Here is a 6,453-nt window from a genome sequence, read left to right as displayed (position 1 = left end):
ATTAGTAAAACTTCATTTTCGGCATATTATTTCTAAAAGGAAACTATATTTTTTACATTTCTAGAAAATGCTTCTTGATTTAAGGAATTTTAGATATTTGGACTAAAAACGAGACAAAAACTTCAAGTAAAAAAGCTTTTTTTGGCAGTGCAGACCGCTTATATTCAGTGTTAATCAAACACACACACACACACACACACACACACACACACAACCGTACTGGTTAAAGAAAGTGCCTCTTTTTCACATATTTATGTTTCTGACTGATAAAGATGATGTTTCCTCTTCTTAATAATGGGTTATTTATTCGACCCAGCCCTGCACATCTGTAAATAAGCCTTCAGATTAAGATATTTAAATGTTTAGCGTATTTTGGATTGGTCCTATCACTTTTCTTGTTTTTTTTTTTTAAGAAATAAACTATTAAGCTATCTAATTATGATTTCCTATTGCTTATTGGTGAATATTGTCAATTTCTACAGCGAGGAAAATAAGTATTCAACTCCATTTTCTCTCATTTATCTCAGAAAACATATTTCTAAAGGTGCCGTTGACTTGAAGTGTTCACCAGATGTTAGTAACAACCAAAGAAATCCATACATGCAAAGAAACCAAATCTAAATAGTTTAAACATTAAGATATGCCTATTACAATGAAATGACACAGGGAAAAAGTATTGAACACATGAAGAAAGGAAGGTGAAAAGCCCAGACAGCAGCTGAAATCTCTCAGTAGTTCTTTAGCAACCCTCTGCCCTTCCTCAGTGTAAATGAATATCAGCTACTTCAGTCCCTCTACATTAGCAGGAGGATGAAGATGAAAACAGAGTGGACATTTCAGCAAGACAATGATCCAAAACACAGCCAAGGAGACTCTCAAATGCTTTCAGAGAAAGAAAATCAAGCTGTAGAATGGCCCAACCAATCACCTGACCTGAATCCAATAGAAATTACAAAATAAAGCTCAGATTTGACGAACGAGATTCACAGAACCATCAAGGTTTTGACACTCTGTTGAAGTCTAAACTCACAGCTGAGCAATACATGTGACTTCATTCTCCATATGAGAGGCGTCTTTAAGCTGCCAACATTTGAAAAGCCTTTAATATAAAGTGTTAAACACATTTCAGCAGTTCAGCACTTTCTCCTTCTGTTGTACCAGTGTTATTACACACAACTCATTTCTCAGATTTGTGTCGTTTTATTTTTATGTTTGTATTGGTTGGGTTTTACCAAAATCTGCTTCAATTCCACGTCAACAGCTCCTTTAGAAATATAATTCCCAGGAAAAAACATGGTGTTTAATACTTATTTCCCCTGCTGTATCTTTACAATAGATGACAAAACTGAACACATTGGTCGATGTATGATCTTATGTATTATGTAATTTCAATATCTGTCACTTTTTCTTAAGGAATATTGTGAGGTTTGTTTTTATGACGGTGTACAAACATGTTGGATTTATACCAAAGAATTGTGTTAATATTGACAATTAAGGGTTTCTAGATTGCCTAAATTCAGCATATTATAATGAGGTCTTTAGGATCACGTGATGCTGAAGACTGGAGTAATGATGCCTCATAGGAATATATATATATTCACAAAGAAGATGAGGTTGTTATGAACTGTAATAATGTTTCAATGTAGTTTTGTTTGAATAAATGCGGCTTTTGTGCAGAGATTTCTTTCAAAGACACACAGAAAAATCTTTAAAATTAAATTTTTTTATGCAGTTGTGACAAATCTGTTGTATAAAATTAATATTAATAATAATAACATGGGTGACACAGTAGCTCAGTGGTTAGCACTGTCGCATCTCAGCAGGAAGGAGTCCCAGCTGGTCTATTTGGAGTTTGCTTGTTCTCCCTGGGTTAGCATGGGTTTCCCCCACAGTTCAAACACATGCGCTATAGGGGAGTTGGGTAAGCTAACATGGCTGTAGTGTATGAGTGTGTGTTTCCCAGTACTGGGTTGCAGCTCGAAAGGCATCCGCTGTTTAAAACATATGCTGGAATAGTTGGCGGTTCCTTCGGCTGTAGCGACCCCTGATGAATAAAGGGATTAAGCCGGTGGGACCAGTTTTTTTTTGCCAGCACCGCACAAAAAAGCTAAAATAACATTCTATTCGGCCGTTTTCGCGCCCCGCCGCTGCAGTTTCGACTCTCGAGGCGTGTCCAGCTGAGCTCAATCAGCAAAGCGCTTAGGGGTGTATATAAGCAGCTAGTCTCACCGCGGCAGCCTCAAGTGAAAACAGACGAGTGTAAAGACCATCGACTCTACCTGCACGACTCCACCGGGCTGTTCTGTGGTGGCTTCTTTGCCCTGCCTGCCGTTTTGTCGTCAAATTGCCTAAAATAGCGTGCTTTTGTTTTGAAGGCCCTACCTAGTCCTGCTCCAGTAAATGTGTGAGGAGCCCCGCAAGCCGAATGACGAGTTACTCAGAAATCAATGCGCATTGGCCTTGCCTTGGAAAATGAAGGAAAAATTAATGAATAAAAACATGTTAGCTACAAATAAAAACTAAATTAAAAAGGGGAAATAATAATGAGGATTTAGTTTTTTATACCCTAATAAAGCAACACATCCTGGGAGATTCAACTCACAAAATCCTACATAAAACAGATAATTTAAAACTTCCTTTGGATGTTTTACAACTTTATTTTCATGAACTGATGTTAATTAACATGAATAAACACTAATGAATGCATTGTCCATTCATTGTGTTAGTAAACACATTGCTTAACCAAAGAACTCTTAAAAGAGGAAAAAGAGGAAAACAATAAGAAAGAAAATCATTTGATGTCTTTTTTTGTCATCTGGACTCAGTTTTTTCAAAACATTGGTCCAGGTTAGGAAATCCCATGTTCTGCTCTCCAGGATTAACTGATCTATCTTTCTTTTATGACAGTTTTTAAAGGAACATTGGGTTTACTCATCAGATCCAAATACCAAATTGCAGAATTATCAAATCCTGTTTACCAGAACCTTAAATGGAACCAACAGTGTAGGCAAAATACCAGCGGCCACAAACAGCCATTGTTTGTTTGGTTCAAAAAACATTTTTTACGGCCCCCAAATCACTATATATATAGTGTACATACACACACACACACACACACACATATATATATATATATATATATATATATATATATATATATATATATATACCAGGCTGGTGGTGCTGGTGTAATGGTGTGGGGGATATTTTCTTGGCACATTTTGGTTCCATTAGTACCAACTGTCCATTGTGTCAATGCCACCACCTACCTGAGTATTGTTGCTGACCATGACCACAGTGTACCGATCTTCTGATGGCTACTTCCAGGAGGATAGCGCACCCTGTCATAAAGCGTGAATCATCTCAGACTGGTTTCTTGAACATGACAATGAGTTCACTGTACTCAAATGGCCTCCACAATCACCAGATCTCAATCCAATAGAGCACCTTTGGGATGTGGTAGAACGGGAGATTCACATCATGGATGTGCAGCTGACAAATCTGCAGCGACTGCAAAATCTCTGAGGAATATTTCCAGTACCTTGTTGAATCTATGACATAAAGGATTAAGGCAGTCCTGAAAGCAAAAGTGGGTCCAATTCGGTACTAGTAAGGTGTACCTAATAAAGTGGCCAGTGAGTATGTATTTGTATATATATATATGTGTGGTCAGTGGGCATCTCTGTGTGGAGTTTGCATGTTCTCCCTGTGTTGGTGTGGGCTCCGGTTTCCCTCACAGTCCAAACACATTCAGTATAGGTGAATTGAACATATTCAAAGTGAAGTGAAGTTTTCTAAACTAATTTCGAGAGAAGCATGTGACATGATTTATCGCGGCTGGTCTCATGTGTAATCAGTAATAATCTAATCAGACTGATTCAAGCCAACAATAGACTGATTTCGCCATTACTGCCTTAACTGGAAGAATCCCCCCTTCGACCCCATCTCCTCCTTTTACCAGGGGTAGCTCTCGAGAACTACCTGATCTCGGACCCCCTTATATCTGACCAGGCGGTCAATTATCTCTGAGCTCAGGCTTCTCTCCTGGGACAGCATGCCAAACTGCTAATAGCGTCACGCAATACAAATAAGTATGAACTCTTGAAATTGGAAGGGCAACCACTGCATAAAACATATGCTGGAATAGTTGGCGGTTCATTCCGTTGTGGTGCTGTATATATATATATATATATATATATATATATATATATATATATATATATATAATAAACATTTCATTTAATTCCTTTAAACCCTTTAATTTAATTTTGTTTAATTAAATTTAATTTTCATTTCACACCAAATTTTTTAGGTCTTGAAAAATGTGAATTTAAATACAGAAATACACTGCCATTTTATATCTCTAAATTATCTGAGCTTCTTTTTGTGCTTCCACATTCACATTTTGCCAGTCTGGTTTTTGGACAGGTGGGATGTGGACTCAAACATGACTTTTACAGATTGTTCAAACTATTTATTTAATATGAGTTAAACAACACAATTCTTAAGGTGTTGTTGAGGGGGACGACCTAATTGTTTTATGTTCAATCTACTTAAAATTGTAAAAATGATTAAGCTAACTTAATGGATTTGTGTTGAGACAAGTGTGTGGACCCCAGCATTTTGTACAGTGTCTAATCCAGCAGTTACTCTAATCTAACGTGTGTCCAGCAGAGAGCAGCAGCTGTCAAACTAAAGCACAGGAGGAGAATCTGGGGGTCTTAACACGTCCACAGCGATGTTGCATCAGACCACGCATGATAAATGACTCAGGCAGGGTTACCTTGGCACTTTTTTTATTGCAATAGCTCTATTACAAGCAAAACCCAATCTAATAAATATACACGAGAAACAAAATATAAAAATGTTGAAGTGACCAAATGAACCAAAAAATAATCGTAATAATCTCAAACAGCCTCATCCGTGAACCCAAACGAGGAGCCGTGTAGCATGTCGACGAAAGAAGGGATATCAAAAATTACAATATTTACAAAAGGAAGACGGCGCTGATAATGGTCTGCTTCAGTCATTATTATCAACCCAATCACAAGCTTTCAGCATCACTGACCAAATGAACAGCAAACTCTGCACATCTCGTTTTCATTTTCTTGTTGTTGTGTTTTTTTTTCGTCCATCTCTTCCTTTCAGTCATTGTAAAAGGCAAACAACTCGACACAAGTCCAAACAATATCAGTATCCCCAAAATATAACTTCAGTAGAGCCCCCCTAGTATATATATATATATATATATATATATATATATATATATATATATATATATATATATATATAAACACAAGTCTGATTATTTCCCCAGGCTGTCACGGTAGTTATTGTGTATAAAAAATCCCCAAGAAACGGTATACTACTGTTTTTTTTTCCATTTCACATTTTACTTACATTAAAGCAACGCAATATCATGACACAATAGCATGACACAAAAGCTAGTCAAATAACGAGAGCGGCCGCTCGATGCGCCGCTACCCAAACCAATGGAGAAAGTCACCGACGTATGGTTTCGTTCGGACTACTACTGTAAAGCTTACACATCTTTACTACACAGCTTTCAACCACAACCACAACCTCAAACCCAAAAATCTCTTCATATAAAGCTTCCAGGTAACAAGCCAAAAAGGGACGAGGAACTCTTCGTTTTTAACCAAAAAAAATAAAGGCCCGAGGGGGGATAACGTTTTCGGACGTTAGAATCGTAGAAATCTGATTTATGGAAATTTATGCAAATTACATATATAATATATATGTCATATATTGCAATAATGGCTTATATACATTTTACATCCATTGGAAATACAAATTTATATATATATATAATATACATATATACATATATATATATATATATATATATATATATATATATATATACATATATACATATATATATATATATATATATATATATATATATATATATATATATATATATATATATATATATATATATATATGTATATATATATGTATATATATATATATATATATATATATATATATATATATATATATATATGTATATATATATATATATATATATATATATATATATATATATATATATATATATATATATATATGTATATATATATATATATATATATATATGTATATATGTATGTATATATATATATATATATATGTATATATGTATATATGTATATATATATATATATATGTATATATATATATATATATATATATATATATATATATACACAATTAAGCGTGAAATTATATATTATGAACTTGACTGTATATATATATATATATATATATATATATATATATATATATATATATATATATATATATACACACACACTTATATATATATATATATATACATATACACAAATATATATTCACACACACACACACACTCTATGTGACTATATATATGACTATATATATATATATATATATATATATATATAT

This window comes from Danio aesculapii, chromosome 21 (assembly GCF_903798145.1).
Source record: "Danio aesculapii chromosome 21, fDanAes4.1, whole genome shotgun sequence".
Lineage (NCBI taxonomy): Eukaryota > Metazoa > Chordata > Actinopteri > Cypriniformes > Danionidae > Danio > Danio aesculapii.
Note: the sequence above shows the minus strand (reverse complement) of the source record.